Here is an 18,608-nt window from a genome sequence, read left to right as displayed (position 1 = left end):
CTATCCAAATGTTGAACTATAGCTCCCTCCCATCACTTGTGGAAACAACCTCCTGGCTCTCTTGAGTGGCAATTCTCATTCACAACCATAACATTGTGCGTTCAGATGCTGTATGACTGTCCAGGGAACCCATGCTGTGGCACGCCCATGTTCGGTGGATCAAGATCAATCCCCATTGTGTGGCTGCAGGGTCCAAAAATGAGCATTATGGGATAATCTTATCTATGATGGATCTTTGGACCCAGATTTTCTATCCTAAAGGTTTTGGTGATTTTTTTTTTTTTGAAATCCACTCTTTCACTGACCATATGTGGAATGTCATCAGGTCTAAACCATGGATTTAAAGGATCAATGTGCAGAAGTGTTGTTTACAGTTTTGTGTGAGGCAACCGATCTTGTACAACCTTGAAAAAGACAATTCCATCAACCTTGGTTTTGGGACACACGGGTTTGGGTGACTTATATTACTCTTAATGTCTTTCCCGTTCCTATGGTGATAAACAGATGGACAGGTCCCGAGTAAAGAAAATCACTACCAAGGGTTAGCATGGTTAGATGTATTTCAGCCATTTCTTTGCCAGATCAGAGTCTATGGAAAATTACTGGGACCCAGATTGCTCTGAGTCGTATAGCCCCTCAGGCCCATGATTTTTTTTTTAAAACTCAACATATTCAGTCATTGAAATTGATTGAATAGTTAATTTTATTTAGAGAGAGGGATGGGAATGCTAGCGGTATACCATATGCTAGCACCCTATGTGTCTATCTCTCTCTTCCACCCTTTGAAATGGAGTCCCTTAATCCTCAAAGGGAGGAAGAGAGTGAGACACAAAGGTGCTAGCATACGATATACTGCTACAGGGGTAGGGGAGAGGTTGAAATCATGAAACTGGAAAAAATTCTTCTCCAATTAAGGTGAGCACTGCACCTTGGGGCTAAGAGCTCGGTACCTGGCAGGCGTGACATCCAACTGTGTCGAGCTTGAGTAGTAGAAAAAAAATTGGGTCAATCGAGGTCGGACTGTTGGATATCGTGTGTACCAGGTGTTGAGTTCTCAGTCCCAAATTGCACCGCATTGCACCTTCAGGGAATTGGAGAGGATTTAAATCCCATGAAACTTTTTGGAGTCCCAGCTCCCAAGTTCTGCTGTATATTATCTTTTCATTTTATAATGATCTTTAAAATTGGGCAAAGTTCATACCAAAAGTAGAGTTATCATCCTAAATTCCTAATTATACTTAAATTCTCAAGGAAAACTTATTAACTGTACCACCAAACTATATGGAAGTGACTAGATTGTCTATTAGGTTATAGGATGTGGTATTTTGCACGAATATACGGATAAAAATCCTCTATAATACCAGCGGAGCTGTAATGCACATCCGACGGCATAGCAGAGGCCATGTGTGCCATGTGTGCACATCCTCTATAATTTAACAGACAATCTAGTGATTTCCAAGGCTTACATTGTATTTTCACAAGGCTTTTGTATTGCTGCTTTGTATTTGTCGACGTTGATCTGTCATTTTCACTGACTCCCAAGCATATTCTGACGTTACTTCCGCTCCATTAATGAATGAACTACAGCTTTTGACCATGAAGGCGTAATGAATTGTAATTACGTGGTAAATTATTGAGAAAACCTTGTTTGGGCTTTTTTTCTGTGGTCCACTGGGCACGAATATACATACAGAATGGAAAAGACGAAGAATATAAACAATGGTTTTGATCTTAATTGTGTTTTTAGAACCTTCTTTTTCCTTCAAAACCTTATGTAAGATAAGATGAGAGGTCCCTTCAATTGAAGAGAGATGTGATTAATTAATATGGATACTGGTAAAGGGAAGTAGACAAGTAATGAGTTTGTGGTATTAGAGACATGGTAGAAAGTAGAAATAAATCAGAGATAAGAATGATACGTTGATCTTACCAACAAAGAGTGTGTATAAATATTATGTGGCCAGAAGTTTCCCATGATGATGAAGTGGGAAACGGCACCAATGAGAGGGCGGGAGATAGATTCATTCAGTTGGGAGTTGGGACTCACATTTTTTTATATTGCATATATGCATAGGGAGAGCAATCTAAACATTTGCCTTTAGAGATTCCAAGTCAATGGGCACATGTGAAGGAGTGTCTTATTATTCGTATACTAGGGACCCATATGGTCACAGAGAAGAGAAATGTACGCGTGTGTATGTATGTGTGACGAGCTACATTCACCGACATAGACATGCATCCGTCCATGAGAAACATCAAAATTTTAAGATATTAATTTAGCTACATAAACCTATACATAGCATGTGGCATTTATTAGGAGTAATGGCAATGTTCTTTATCTAAAGACTTTTATAGTATCTTGCATTAGGTGGTGGGGATTGAGCCTACTCGTACTGCCAAGGTTTTCTTGTTTTAGGTTCGGTTCTTTCGTATTGGCTGGGTTAGACAATGTTAGGTTTTGATAGAATGTTTTTTTCGTGGGATGCAGGGGCCACGCCCACATACAACAGTTATACCTCCATGTATGGTGGAAATTCTGTTTTCTTTAGTGCCATCGCATCCGCTCTCATTGACTGGCGCATGACGTGACCCCTGTATCCTTATGTTAGGAATGATTAGGTTGAAAGAAGAATTTGAAGAAGCTGAAAGAAAAAGGGGGAAAGGTCCAATTATGAATCCTTTGGTTGGGAAGATTCAAATCCAATCTTGTAAGTCGTCACCCCAAAATCCAAATCCCATGTGCATGGGGAGAATTGAGATGATGGGAGTGTCTTCATTCTTCCATTGTAGGGTCATTTGAAGTTGGGACTGATCCTTGTTATTTTGTCTTCGGTGATCTAATATGACAAAATGTCAATGTCTAAAGGTTTAAATCAACTCGTCCCATCCTTTAAAGGGTTACAGTTCCTGAACCATGGAGGGCCCATATTCCAGCCCAATTTTAAGGCATGAGGAAGACACTTAATGCAGTTATTTGTACCAACAGGCAACGTTTCCTTATACCAAACTCATCAGAACCGTTCTACCACCCCCACCCCGAAAAAAAAACCCTCGAGGTTACCCAATTGACATTGGACCCTAGTTGGAAAACTAGGTTTTGATTGGGGTGAGTCGTCCAAGTCGGGTAAAAATTTTGAAATTCTGATCAATAGTAATATAGCCTAAGCTAGGGTAAAAAATGACAAGACTCGGTCATAAATTGTTCAAGTCAAATAAGATTCGGAATTTTTTATCCAAGTCATGACAAACTCAGCAAGTTTAGTCGTTTTTTCAAAAAATTCCATATAGGTAGTTCGCTTACAAATTAAGTTGAGTAAAATAATAAATGTGTATTTTAAAACAGTAAGAAACCCTCAACTCCCTTCTCTTGTTCAAGGGTATAAATTCAATAGCAATTCAGGGATGGGCTTTGGGTCGAGTGCTAGAGGCAGTATTAAACTGCTAGAAATAGGCTAATTAATTACGATTGTACATACTGTGGAAACATGGAAACCATGGAAATCCGCTTTAATCCCCTGTACAGTTTCCATCCCAACAGTTCGAACTGTTAGGTGGAGGAAATCCTAAGTGTATAAGGGGGTTGTAGGCTAATTAATAGCCGATGTAGGACTAAATTCCCAACAACTACATTTGGTAAGATCTATATTATATACACAATCATAATTGCAAAAACTCACGAATTACGTACATTGAGTTATTGACAGTCATGTACTAAAAAACTCACGTACTTAACTTCTCGATGGTTGCAAGTAAAAAGGGATATGAAGAGGAATGAAATTAATCTAGAATTTAAAATGAAAGATTTTGCAAGTATGATTGTGTATATAATATAGATCTTACCAAATGTAGTTGTTGGGAGTTTAGTCCCACATCGGCTATTAATTAGCCTACAACCCCACTTATACACCTAGGACTCCCTCTACCTAACAGTTCGAACTGTTGGGATGAAAATTGTACAAGGTATTAAAGCGGGTTTCCACGTTTCCACAGTATGTACAATAGTAATTAATTAGCCTACGACACCCCTTGTACACCTGAGAGTCCCTCCACCTAACAGTTCGAACTTTTAGCATGAAAATTTTACAATAGTAATTAATTTTTTGAAAGCATTACCGTATTCATTTCGCTTTTCATATTGATATTTAAAGAATTTTATTTCCTAGTCGGTACACCTATTTGTGCCATGTGGAAGGATGAAGCAGCAATTTTGATAGTCCGATATTTAGAGAATGATCTAGAGTGACAATGTCTCAAATTTCAAACTCAAATTATAATTATATACCCTTCCATATAAGGGCAAACCCTCTCATGTAAGTCTATGCATTCTTTTATTAGTTTGTACATCCTCTTGGTTGTCTTTTACCCAAAAAAAATTACAACCTTTTGGTAGTCCAAAAATTTTCGATGCTTAATTAAGGATGTGGATAATTCTGTTTGGGTTGAAACTTGACCTGCAAGTAGAGGACTGTGGTGACTATGTGTACGCTAAATTTTAGCCTCATATGACAATCCAATATCGACATGACGAAGATAACTCAGTTAATCAAAGATTTTTCCTGGTTGGATCAACACTTTTTATTATATTTTAAGAAAAAGTTGAACTAGTTACACAACCCTTGTTAAGTATTATATATATATATATATATATATATATTTTTATTTAATCTTTTATCAATTTCATTCACTTTCCTTTATTTAGGGGTGTCAACTGGTCCGGTTCTGGGCTATCGATTTGGTTCTCTAGCAGTTTCGGCTTTAAGGTGTCAAGACCAGATCCGGACCAATAAGCTCACCGGTTCCAAATCTGAGATCCAGGACCATTAACTATTGGGTGGTCCGGTTCCAATTCCTAATTGGGTTCAAACATGCCCTTGTTGAGTAGCCAAATGTAACGCATTTTTTCAATTGGAATAAGAAATCTCAAGCAAGCTAGAATCTTTCAAAAGCAATCAGTAACTACTAGTGTGTGTCCTCTATGTGTAACAGATATGAGAGGGGTAGAATACTAGAATTTGAGGGGCCAAGTGTCTTGCTTAGTCTTGGGTCATGTTCAAATAGCAACTGGAGAACTGTATAATAAAAGTCACTTTAACTGTATGTTAAAATAGCAAAGATCATCTTTGAACATTTTAAAACAGAAAAAATGGTGTATGACAAGTTCAAGTGTATGCATTTCTTTTGGTTCCAACGGCTCCAGGGACTAGACCAGATCCGGACCAATAACCTATCACTAGGACCAGATCCAAACCAATAAGTTATTGGGTGGGTCGATTCCGGTTCCTAGCGGGGCGGTTTCTATCCGATTACCGGTTTCGGTCCAAAATTGACACCCCTTTAATTTCTAACTGGACACAGTCAAAACGATATCATAAAAGAAAGAAGAATGAAAATAGAAATGGTTGTCTGTTTATTTGGGATATCTTAATTTATAATTGATTCTCTTTTTATTTATTTGGGATTTTTATAAAATCATGTTTATCTGTTTATGATACCAAGGGGGGAATCATTTTATTTAGAAGGCTTTTTTGAGTTTTTTCCATGTATGCTTTCTATAAATGGACCTTTTGAAGAAGATATCAAATAAAAGAAGGAAAAAAAAAAAAAAAAAAAAAAAACTTCGAAGGGAAATGGGGAACTACAAAGACATAAATTAACAGAAAATGTCTTTAACTAATGGGTTTGTTGTAATTAAGCGCGTTACAAACAGTATCTGTAACTAGTCTTTATTTACCCTTCAACATAATTGGTTTCACTTTTAAGATAAGGGCAACTGATCGTAATTTCACATATAACAGTTTGAAATGACTTAAATGACTAAGAAATAAGAATCTAGCTAAGATTATCAGTTTAAAGGGTACAAAAGGAAATTAATTTACAATAAGTGGATTATTGGGTCGATGACATTTATGAAATTACATAAATACCCTTATGATTTAGGTTGTCAGGTCTTACTTTTTATAATGGCATATAGTAATAGTGAGATGACAAATTAACCCCCAATGTATCAAAGGCAATGGGCATCTGACATTGGACAAAAGAGAGAGGTTGCAACTTTCATTGTAAACACGCACCTTGGTTACAAACAGTTTTAATTTCCCTTATAAATTGTTTTTGTTAATATTATTGTTAAGTACGTCGTTCTTGCCTATGAAAAAGAAAAGCCCTAATTACATTAAGATAATATTAATTAATTGAACTTTGTAATATTAACAAACTACCACATGCCAGACTTCAACAAGGTTAGACTACAGTTTCCCTTGAATCTCAATAGAAATACTGCTCCAGATTGCTTTATGTTCCAAACATCGACCATTTCTATTTTCATTTTTCTTTCTTTTATGATATCGTTTTGGCTGTGTTCAGTTCGAAATTAAGTAAAGGAAAGTGAATGAAATTGATAAAAATTAAATAATATGTATATGTAACTAGCTCAACTTTTTCTTAAAATATAATAAAAAGTGGTTTTCTTGTTGATCCAACCAGGAAAAATCTTTGATTAGCTGAGTTATCTTTGTCATGTCGATATTGAATTGTCATATTAGGTTAAAATTTAGCGTACACATAGTCACCACAGTCCTCTACTTGCAGTCAAGTTTCAACCTAGACAGAATTAACCACATCCTTAATTAAGCATCGAAATATTTTGGACTACCAAAAGGTTGTAATTTTTTTTTTTTTGGGGGGGTAAAAGACTACCAAAAGGATGTACAAACTAATAAAAGAATGCATAGACTTACATGAGAGGGTTTGCCCTTATATGGAAGGATATATAATCATAATTTGAGTTTGAAATTGGAGACATTATCACTCTAGATCATTCTTTAAATATCGAACTATCAAAATTGCTGCTTCATCCTTCCACATGGCACAAATAGGTGTACTGACTGGAAAATAAAATTCCTTAAATATCAATAGGAAAAGCAAAACGAATAAGGTAATGTCTTCAAAAAATTAATTACTATTGTAATGTTTCCATGCTAAAAGTTCGAACTGGTAGGTGGAGGGACTCTCAGGTGTACAAGGGGTGTCGTAGACTAATTAATTACATGTACAAGGGGTGTTGTAGGCTAATTAATTACTATTGTACAAACTGTGGAAACGTGGTAACCCGCTTTAATACCCTGTACAGTTTCCATCCCAACAGTTCGAACTGTTAGGTGGAAGGAATCCAAGGTGTATAAGGGGGATTGTAGGCTAAGTAATAGCCGATGTGGGACTAAACTCCCAAAAACTACATTAGGTAAGATCTATATTATATACACAATCATAATTGCAAAATCTTTCATTTTAAATTTTAGATTAATTTCATTCCTCTTCATATCCCTTTTTACTTGCAACTATAGAGAAGTTAAGTGAGTTTTCACAGTACATGACTGTCGTATAACTCAGTGTACGTAATTCGTGACTTTCAACCCAAAATTGTCACTGCTTTTGGTTTCTTTATTGCCCAGTGTACAAACTATGAAGCTGAATTCCAAACTCTTGTGAAAGGAATATCAGTTGCTAAGGAATTGGGCATTCAGGAGCTTTGTATAGAACATGATTTTGTAGTAGTGACGATAATGTTTATGGCAGTTCATTCCATGGTATATAAATCAAGAATGGACTTTCTTTCGTCCTTATCTATCTTCTATTTGGTGGAAACTCACACATTGCTAAAGAGAAGCCAATCCGATAACGGACTTCTTTCTAACGCCGGTCCTTCCTCCCTCAGTGCGGGATGATCTTTTGCTTGATGCTCAGCATGCATAAGCCGAGATTCTGTATCTAGAGTTGATATTCTTTGTTAGTAGCTTTCCTTCTCCTTGTTGATGGCCATTCCGAAGGTAGGGGGTTTTGCTTAGCTTTTCTTTGTATTCTTTTGTTTGATGCCTTGTTGTAATTCTTTTGTTCATTTTAATAAAATTAATCTTTTAGCGGGAAAAAAAAAATTGTGTAAAAGGTTGACTTTTGGATTCTTATTAAGAAAAAAACTTAATTTTTTCATTTTTTTTAATAAATTCATATTTAATATTTTTTGAGATACAGGAGGGTTGGGGGGGGGGGGGGATATCGTTTTATTTAGAAGGATTTTTCCATATATGCTTCTGTAAATGGACCATTTGAAGAAGATATGGAATTTTTACCAAAAAAAAAAGAAGAAGATATGGAATAAAAGAAGGAAAAATTTTTGAACTAAATGTGGAACGACAAAGATTAACAGTTCTTTGTGCTAGAATTTTAAGGATTCCGGTCATCCCAAGCGAGACCCGTAATGGAAGTCTTTTGGTGCCCTCCCTCATCTTCTTGGGTTAAGCTGAACGTTGGTGGCTGTTCTTTGGGGAACTCATAAAATAGGTGTTGTTGGTGTTTTCCGTGATTCTCAAGGAAATGTGATTTTCTCTTCCAGGTGTTTGGGAGTGAAATCAAACTTTGAGGCAGAATTTTCTGTGGTGATCAAGGGCATTTTATGGGCTAGAGATCTTAGATTCCCTAAGCTTTGCATTGAGTGTGACTCAAATGTTGTTTTTATTCTTCTCTCCAAAAGCTTGGATCCATGGTTCGTGTGGCAGGAGTGGTGCTCATTGCAGTCTTTCCTTTGTTCAATTGAAAGTCATATTTCACATTGTTATAGGGAAGCCAACCCTATAGCAGACTTTCTGGCAAAGTCAGCTGCAAAATATGAGTTGTCCTCTATGATGATGATTGATTTCCCTGACCAGCTCCATTGTGCTTCACCTGGAGATGGATGCCTGGTTCACTGGACTGCTAGGAACTTTGAAATATTCACAAACTACCAAATGCCCGTCCATGGCCTCTGTTGTGCCGTCAGATGTGCACTGCCACCCCGCAGATACTACAAAGGATCCTGGTCCAGTACATAGAGGCAGAAAATGCAAGCTTTTCAACAAGGTCACATCATGATTTTCCATCCAATGAGGATTTGATCCGGAGCCAACCGAGCTCAGAGTCAAAGGGAGAACAAGGGGAAGAGCAACATTTCCAATGGATTCCGGCCCTTCTAAAAAGAATAGGAATAAGAGTATTCAACAAAAAAATGCTCATCATCCTCAGTGCCAGAACACCTGAGGACACACAAGGAGGAGGGGCAGATGTATACCATTTTCAAAAATAATGAGCACCATATCACTTCCTTTGCTTTATGTTCCAAACAACAACCATTTCTATTTTGTTTTTTCTTTCTTTTAGAATATCATTTTGGTTGTGTCCAGTTAGAAATTAGATAAAGGAAAGGGAATGATATTAATAAAAATTAAGTAAGATAAAAAAATCTAATCGTTACCAACAAGGGTTGTGTAATTAGCTCAACTTTTTATTAAAATTTAATAAAAACATGTTTTTTGATTGTTCCAACCAGGAGCTAGGTTTGATTCTTCACTGCAACTTCAATTTTGGAGGTTTGATTTTAGGGTTCATCTTCCCCAAATGGTTTAGGGTTTGATTTTCAAACCCTAAACCATTTGGGGAAGATGAGGGCAATTTGGTCAATTTATTATTTAGTTTTGGTGGGTTTTTATCATAAGGGTATTTTGGTCATTAGATTCCCTGAAACTAATAAATAACATCCCAAATTAACGGACTGGACCAAAGTGCTAAACTGTTTTGAAAGTAAGGGGAAGTTTGTAATTAAAAAAATTGTAAGGGGCATTTGGACAAATGGACATTTTTAGGGAGGCATTTGTTAAAAACCCAAAAAAATTCTTTGATTAGCTAGGTTATCTCTGTCATGTGTATACTACACTGCCGTATGAGGCTAAAATATGTACATAGTCATCACAGTCCTCTACTTGAATGTCAAGTTACAAACCAAATGGAATTAACCACATGCATAATGATGCATCGAAAATTGGGATACCAAAAGGATATACAAAGTAATAAAAGAATGCATAGACATACATGAGAAGTTTGGCCTTATATGAAAGGGTAAATAATTATAATTTGGGTTTGAAATTTGAGACATTGTCAATCTATATCATTCTCGAAATATTGAACTATCAAAATTGTCGCATCATCCTTCCACATGGCACAAATAGGTGAACCGACAAGGAAAGATTCATGGATGACCCAACTAGGACTTTTTGCTTTTAATTTTACTCCACTTTTCAATTAAATTCCTTTAATTTCAATAGGAACAATGCAAAACGAATAACGCAATTATATCCTTTCAAAATATTAATTACTATTGTAAAGTTTCCATGCTAAAAGTTCGAACTGTTAGGTGGAGGGACTCTCAGGTGTACAAGGGGTACTGTAGGCTAATGAATTACGTGTACAAGTGGTGCCGTAGGTAAATTAATAACTATTGTACATGCTGTGGAAACATGAAAACCGTGGGAACCCGCTTTAATACCCTGTACAGTTTCCATCCCAACAGTTCGAACTATTAGGTCAAGGGAATCCTACGTGTATAAGGGGGGTTGTAGGCTAATTAATAGTCGATGTGGGACTAAACTCCCAACAACTACATTTGATAAGATCTATATTATATACACAATCATAATTGCAATTTCATTCATTTAAAGTTTTAAATTAATTTCATTCCTCTCTGTTTCCCTTTTTACTTGCAACCATAGAGAAGTTAAGTGAGTTTTCACAATACATGACTGTCGTATAACTCAGTGTTATTCGTGACTTTCAAGCCAGAGTTGTCCCTGCCTTTGGTTTTTTTATTGGTCAGTGTACAAACTATGAAGCTGAATTTCAAGCTCTTGTAAAAGGAATATCAGTTGCTAAGGAATTGGGCAGTCAGGAGCTTTGTATAGAACATGATTTTGTAGCAGTGACTGATAGCTGTTTATTGCGGTTCCATTCAATGGTATTTAAATCAAGAATGGACTCTCCGTCATACTTATCTATCTACTATTTGTTGGAAACTCAAACATTGTTATAGAGAAGCCAACGGACTTCTTGGCTAAGAAAGCTTCAAAAAGCTCTTTGTCTTCTCTAATGCTGGTCCTTCCTCCCTCAGCGCGGGATGATCTTTTGCTTGATACTCAGTATAGGTAAAGGCACCCCCCCCCCTTAGTTGTAGATTGTGGGTTTGTCTTAGCCTTCCACCTTAGCTTGTAGTTGGCCTATGGGCCCTTGAATAGGAGAGACCCAAAAAAATAAAGTATAGGCCGAGATATTATATCTAAAGTTGGGGGGTTTTTGCTTAGCTTTTCTTTATATTCGTATGCTTGATGTCTCATTGTAATTCTTTTGTTCTTTTTACTAAAATTAATATTTTAGTGCGAAAAAACCTGTGCAAAAGGTTGACTTTTGAATTCTTATTATCATATTATGAAAGAAACTTAATTCTCCATTTTTTTTTATTTTTATAAATCATGTTTAATTTTTTATGAATCGTGTTATTTAGAAGGCTTTTTCCATATGTGCTTCTGTAAATGGACCATTTGAAGAAGATATCAAATAAAAGAACTTTGAACGAAATGTGGAACGACAAAGATTAACCGTTCTTTTCCGAGAAAGACAAAGATTAACAGTAAATGTTTTTTCTTTACAAAAAAAAAAAAACAGTAAATGTTTTTTTGTTTTTTTTTTTTTTTTTGAGACAGGAGGGGTATCCAACTTTAAGCCGACTAAATCCCCCCTAGGCTCGTACATGACCCCCGCGCCACGCACGAAACGGGAGCTTCTGGGCCCTAGTGAGTCTCAGGTGAGTGGCCCCAAGAAATTATGTAGCGACGAATGTTTGATCACAAGACCTTGCTTCTTGAGGCGGAGTCTCATGTCCCATTAACAGTAAATGTCTTTAGTTAAATTGTTTTTCGTCGGCCAATGGCTCCTTGGTCCTTTGTGATTTGGTTTCCGAAGCATATTTTGAGGCACAATTTTAGTGCTTGGTGCGCCCTTACAGTATCTCTTCCCATTCAATTCGACTCCTCTACTTCTGCCTGCCCCTACTGCTGTATACGCCCCACACACAAGCAAGGCAGAATGTACCGCTTTACCCCTGCCCGAGCGCCTTGTCCAAGCGGGGATAAGGCGGTACTTTCTGCCGCTCTTATGTGTGGGGGCGCACGATAGTGCTGGGTAGGCGGAAGTAGAGGAGTCGGATCCCTTCCCACTTCAAACCTGCTCCAATTTATATCAATTCCAACTTCTTTTGCCTACATCCTTTGTTGGAGTGGCTTAGAATTATTGGAGCATTTGTTTTTTGATTGCCCCTTTCTACCGTATCCTTTGGTAAGGCATTGTTCGAAAGTTTTGCCCTTCTCCAATGTTGATTGGCGGCTACGAGCTTAAGTGGTGTTGGATCTTGTCCTCCTTCAATGGGAAGTCTAGTTGTGATGTTACTGGCAAGCTTGCTTTTTGTGCCACTATCTATCATATGTGGTATGGAAGAAATCTAAGGAGATGGACTGAAAAATCTAGGACATTTAAGATCCTCTGGGATGTCATTGCTTTTGAGGTCAAGACCAAAGTGGGCTCATGTTAATTGTGGTTTCCGACTACCCAAAGAACCATCACATTGTTTCCAATCGGTCTGTTAATGTATCTTTTTTGAGTGATTCCCCCCCTCGGTGAGTGGCCCGTCCAATTTCGGTGGTGCCCTCCCCCCCCACCCCTTCCCCTCTCTCCTCCTTTGGGTGTTTTTGTAGCTGCGTTGTATTGAATATATATTTTATTCACACCCCTGCCCCCCCCCCCCCCATTGATGCCTTCACCATTATGATGGATTAATGGCTTCTTCTAATTTGTTTTGAGTCTGTTTTTGTCTCCTCACTTGAAGAGAGGAGAATGCTTGTGCCCGTGCTCTCTCTAAATGGGCTTTTTGCTATTCTTATTTGGGCTTACGGAAGATCTCTTTCCCGGAGGATCTTCTTCAAATTGTGCATTCCGATCTTTTCAACCTATGGGGCTTTATAAATTACCTTGCTTGCAGAGTTTTCGTGGCCTCCCCCACCCCTCTTTCCAAAAAAAAAGAAAAACAATTACATGTATTTATAATAAAAAATCCAAAACCTACTAACCACCCATATAATCCTAACCATTAGATTTAGAACAATGAAATCGTAGCCCTCCACTTAATATGAGATAAGATCAACCCTCTGTAATACCACAAAATACAAAGAGGAAAAAAAAATAAATTCACCTGTGCCACAATTAATCCAAAGTTATGAAAATTTATAATATTTTGTTTTTTAAGAAGAAAAAAAACCGTACCAAACTGTTTGCAGTTGCATTCAGCCATAGGATTATACAAAATGACCAACCACCCCTTTAAATGAAAAAATTTCAATCCGATTGATGCTCCAGTGCATGCTCTCATTATTTTGATAGTTAAACCTCAAGAGAGTACGTTGTACTAACACCCTCTTAAGTCTTAACAATGAGGTGTCGCAACGGTCCTTGCGAACTGAGCTAACCACATTGGGGAAAAAGTTATAAATATTTCACATCCTGTTGTAGCTGTATGGCATTTTCACAAATTTGTACAAATTTGTAAAACCATATTTACCCTTTTAACGTATTCTTATTGGGTAGCAACTCCATTGATGAATAATGAGCCTCTATGACATGATGAACCCACCAATGCCTTTCATTGTTTCTCACATACTTTAAATGAACTTTAATTTCAAAATTCACCAAACGCTATGACAATTTCATTTTGTTTCTATTCCCCACCTCCCTTCATCGTGTGTCCCACACTCACACACATGGTTTTAGTGCACGGTGTATTGAATTGGGTATCGGTCATCTTCAAATCGATACGTTATCCACATGGATCGGTTGTATCGGATATGTTTATCCTTGGGTTTTCTCAAAAATGGGTTTTTTTGACTATTTTACCCCTTGTCCATACCGTTCTATCGATACGGTATCAGGCAGGTATCAATATCAATCACTTTCAAAACCATGCAGTATCAGTCGTATCGTGCGATCCCATACAAACCATGGTCCCACACGGTTTCTTCCACATCAATGAAAACAAGTACAAGGCCCATTGTGTTTCTTTAGAACTGACCAACTAAAGAGTAGTATTAGGGTGGATCTTAAAAATTTTCTATTTAACCAATATAAATTTGGGAAAATGTTCTTTGCACTGGGGTGCAGGATTCGCCCAAACATATAGTGATGTGGGCGAAATGACAGACCCATCTCCTGAATGACCGAAATGACTGCCCCGTCCCACCTCATGTGTCTGAACACAACCCACGCCTACGTACGCTCCCAGCCAAAGAACATCGCCCCTATAAATTTTCTTTCCCATAAAAAAAAAACCCCTTATTTCATCAACAAGACTTAAATTTTATTAAACGAAATCAAAGAAGGAGAAATCCTCTTAGAAACGACAGAGTTAACAAGAAAAGAGGTGGAAGTGACGGACCAGGATCCTCTATAGTACCGACAGGGTGGTAGTGCACATCCGACGACACAGCAGAGGCCAAGTGGCACACATGGCACACATGACCTCTATTGTACCGTCGGATGTGCACTGCCACCCCGCTGATACTGCAGAGGACTTTAATACGGAAGTAACCATCAAACACAAGCAAACCTCCAAATTTTAAAGCCGCTTCAAGTACAAAAATAGTCTCACAATTAGAAGTACAAGGAATGAATTGAAAAACAACTCCAAAAAATATAGAAACTAAATAAACAGTATCATCCACAATAGTTATGGTGGGACCAGTCCAAAAGATGATCAAAGAAGATAGCCTTTGCCTCCATGGCAGCAGTAGCTAGAGAAACCTCACTACCAAAAAACAACATGCTCATTTCTAGCTACCGCCACAGAATCCTGCAAAATCGTTGCGAATAGTACTGACGGCGGTTTTTTCTTTTGTTGGGAATCTTCTGCGAATTTTTTTTATGGAAAAACAAAAGAATTTATTAAATTACGAAAAGAACTGTTCACAAGGATAAAAAAAAACAGTAAATAATAGTGATTAGCCTAATATAATATTTCAACCAGTTACTAAAAGAAGAGTAAGGAAGAGTTTTAAACGTTAGTCCTTTGACATTTGACACGGTCCACTATCTTCAAAAAACTGGTCAAAAACTCAATTGTATCGTAGGCTCGGAGCTATTAAATCTCGATCATTTTTTCAACCGATCGTATTTGTTACTTGGCACACAACAGCAATGGTAATTTTGCTGCCACGAAAATGTAATCATAGAGACGCTATTTACCATCTTCTTTTATTATTAAAAATTCTCTAAGTATCTTTACTTGTATTGGTATTAAGTATTAACTATTAATTATCGTGATAAAAAAAATTATTTTTATTATTACAATAATTTTTTAGGGAAAAAGAGGATTGCTTGGTCACGCTCCCTACACCAAATGCATGAGTGGCAAAATGACCACCTCACCCCCCATAATGGATGCTTTAATGTGTGGTCTATATCCCATTGGTCCCAGCACTGGTGCAGGGCCATGTGATCAAATAGCATTCTCTCTCTCAATTTTTTATTATTAAATATCAAAATTAAAAACCATTTTCTTTTATTACATTAAAAAGTAATAATTTCTATTAGTAGTGATTATATTTACCACCGTGAGGTGCTAGCTCTACAACCCACCTATCCATCTCCTCTCTTTTCTTCAAAATCGGCTTGGGGGCCAAGTTTGAAGGTCATGTGGGCAACTGCTATGTGGATTCAATTGAGTATCCTCATGCAGTTCTTCACTTTTTGGAAATGCTTAATTGATTTTTTCCCTACATTAAATCATATTCAAAATAAGAATGTTCATCTAGTTCCATTTTGTTGCTTATGTTGGTCGGGTTCGAAATGTAGGAATCACTTATTCTTCGAGTGTAGTTTCTCTAATCAGATCTAGAGAGACATTAATCGATTTTGCTCAACTAGATCCTCTGAGTTTGGATGTTATGTTGGAAGCAGAGTGGGTTGCTAAGGAGTTTGAGTGTTCAACCCTAATCTGTGTTGCTCTGTGAAAATCAGGACCTACGACCCGAACCAAGTCTTGATGGATCATACTAGACCCGCCCACATCGCCATCCCTAGTCCTAAAGCCTAGATTAAGACGATTCCCTACATCATTAAATATATAATTCCTCAAATAGATCTCATCCTCTTTAACAAAGCAACTTACATGCATTCTAAAAAAGATTACATGAATGAGAGAGAGAGAGAGAGAGAGAGAGTACTAAGGGGCCATCAATCACCACCGTTTATCACTTATTATTATTCACAGGGCTGGGCTCGGGCTCTGTAGTCCTTACTACTACTCTACACAGCATTTGTACTTTTCCATGTTTAGATAAAAGCTTCGATCACTGCAATTAAACGTACCCAACACCTCTTATATATACAAGTTTTGATCGATCGATCTACTCAGCGTTTCAATAATAAGAAGAGACCCATGTTTCTGTTTCTTTACACTTTTTGACTCACTCACTCACAATCTCTAACTTTTATGAACACCCCCCCCCCCCCCTCTCTCTCTTCGTCTATTTGAAATCTTTATAATTCCCTGTTCTCTCTCTCTCTCTCTCTCTCTCATAATATTGGGTGTTTTGCTGGCAAGGCAGACAGCGTTTGAGGTCTTCAATGACACCGAAAGGTGATCGAAGAGATCACATGATCGAGTTCTCCTCTACAAACTTCCTATACAGAGAGAGAGGGAAAGGGAGAAAGCAGGCTCAAAGCTACCGTATTTACCTGATATGGCTGCAAGATTTGCGTGAAATTAAAAACACTCTTCCTTCCCATATATATATATATATATATATATATATGGTCATTATTCCCCCTACTCTACTCACTCAGAAGTCACAAGTCTCTCAACCTTACTTCGAGAAATTCCACACAAACACAAACCCTAATAAGAAAAAAGTGGAATTCACACGTTATTCAAATTAATTCCCGGGCCAGCCCTCCCCTCCCCCCCTCTGTAGTAATCTGATCCACAACTTGGTGTGGAGACCACGTACACAATGGCTTGCAATCTTCCTTCATATTTTTTTTTTTTAATTGTATATTGATTTTGATTTCCTTATAAAATGTCTTATCAAAATATCCTTCATATATATATCCCACCCATTTGAAAAGTCTTATATACATTTTGGGAGATGGTTAATACCCGAGTGCAGTTTTGAGTCAATAAGGAAACCCTCTTTGGAATCTAACAAAAGGGCGAAGGATATTTATGACATATCACCAAGTTTTTTTTAATAATTTTTTTTTTTTGTATAATCACTTATGTAAATATAAGTTTAATTCGAGTTCTGTTCAACCAAGAATCAGCCCTAAGTTGGGCTGCTTTTGAAACTGTATGTATGTTGTATGGTCTATCTCTAAATATTATGATTGTTTAGGGGGGAAGTTTTATCCACTTCCAAACATGCACATTTAGGGGTAAAATAGAAAGAAAAAAAAGAAAAGAGAGGATATTATCGATCATTAGTCAAATAAGAGAATTTTATTCTATTTATGTGGTCTACTGATGTAGTGCTCTAGACCATAGTGTCAGTTATCTGATCCATCAATCAAAAAACTGTTTTTATAATTTTTATTATTATTATTATTATTATTATAATAGAGGAATTGGCAAAATTGCAAATTCCAATTTCAGTTCCATTCTAGGAGCGTAGGCAAAATTAAGCAAAATTGCATGCTCATAGATAATGTGGTTACTTTCTATTTTTCTAATCCTGGGAAGGTCTTTTCAACAAATAATTTCCCTTCGTGGTTAATGAGTGACGGCCTTTGATATAACTTTTTCTTATTTTAATTATCATAATCTTTTTTTAATAAAGATAAGGGGAAAAGCTTGCTAGCTAGTTGGTCACATGGTTATTGCATTCAAACATAAGAGTGTCTGAAAAGACCGTTCAACCCCTACTAAGATAAAAAATTCCATCCAAACCAATACCTTGATGTGCACTCTTATTGACCCTGAAGCAACAGGGGTTACACAACCTGTCAACGTTCTTGCCTTAAAGATAAATTTACCCAAAAACAAATAGGGAAAAAACCAAAAAAGAAAAAGAAGATATAAGTCTATCTTACATATCTGCTTAGCTAGACCCTAGACATGGCCTTTCCCAGCTCCTTGGGCCTCATACTTGAAAAGTCGAAACTACTCCAATCAAAACGTTAATGGGTTGACTAGATTTGTCCTCAATCAAAAAAAGGAAAGATCTAAAAATAAATAAATCATCATAAGCTTAATTACCAGGAAATCTTGGAATGAGGCAAAGCTAATAAGAATGAAATTATACGTATAGGTGGCAACTTATGTGGTGGCCAAAATGGGCTTCTCGTGTTTGGTACATCAAGCTCTCTCTCTCTCTTTCTCTCCTTGAGGCATTCAACAGTTTCAGGACAATAGTCGCTATCAACTGGCCGGCCTAAGGTTTCTCTTTTTTCTCTGATCCTCTTTGTACAAAAGTTCAGAACTTTAATAAGAGTATTGAGTTGGCCATCTGATGGATGATTTATATTGTCTGCACGATTTCTGTACTAAATTAATGAAGGACGACGAGGTCAGGGTCTTTCTGCAAAGAAATTAATATGGAAAGTATTCTCTTCTCTTCTCTTCTCTTCTCTTCTCTTCTCTTCCCAAGGGATTTTGTATAGTACAGGTCAATAGATTGTCTATAATTCCCACATGAGTAGAGGATGACCCGGTG

At 37.1% G+C, this 18,608-nt stretch overlaps 1 long non-coding RNA gene across 1 annotated transcript; it reads right to left on the bottom strand.

Moving 5' to 3' along the window:
- Nucleotide 1: 1 nt before the first annotated feature.
- On the bottom strand, nucleotides 2–18,163 carry LOC122660197. The gene is made up of 3 exons (XR_006332644.1): nucleotides 18,152–18,163; nucleotides 16,210–16,219; nucleotides 2–250 (listed from the first exon to the last, which is right to left on the bottom strand). It is a non-coding gene; the product is annotated as an uncharacterized LOC122660197 (long non-coding RNA).
- Between the last annotated feature and the right edge of the window lie 445 nt (nucleotides 18,164–18,608).

This window comes from Telopea speciosissima, chromosome 1, assembly GCF_018873765.1.
Source record: "Telopea speciosissima isolate NSW1024214 ecotype Mountain lineage chromosome 1, Tspe_v1, whole genome shotgun sequence".
Classification (NCBI taxonomy): domain Eukaryota; kingdom Viridiplantae; phylum Streptophyta; class Magnoliopsida; order Proteales; family Proteaceae; genus Telopea; species Telopea speciosissima.
This window is presented reverse-complemented; position numbering and strand designations above follow the sequence as displayed.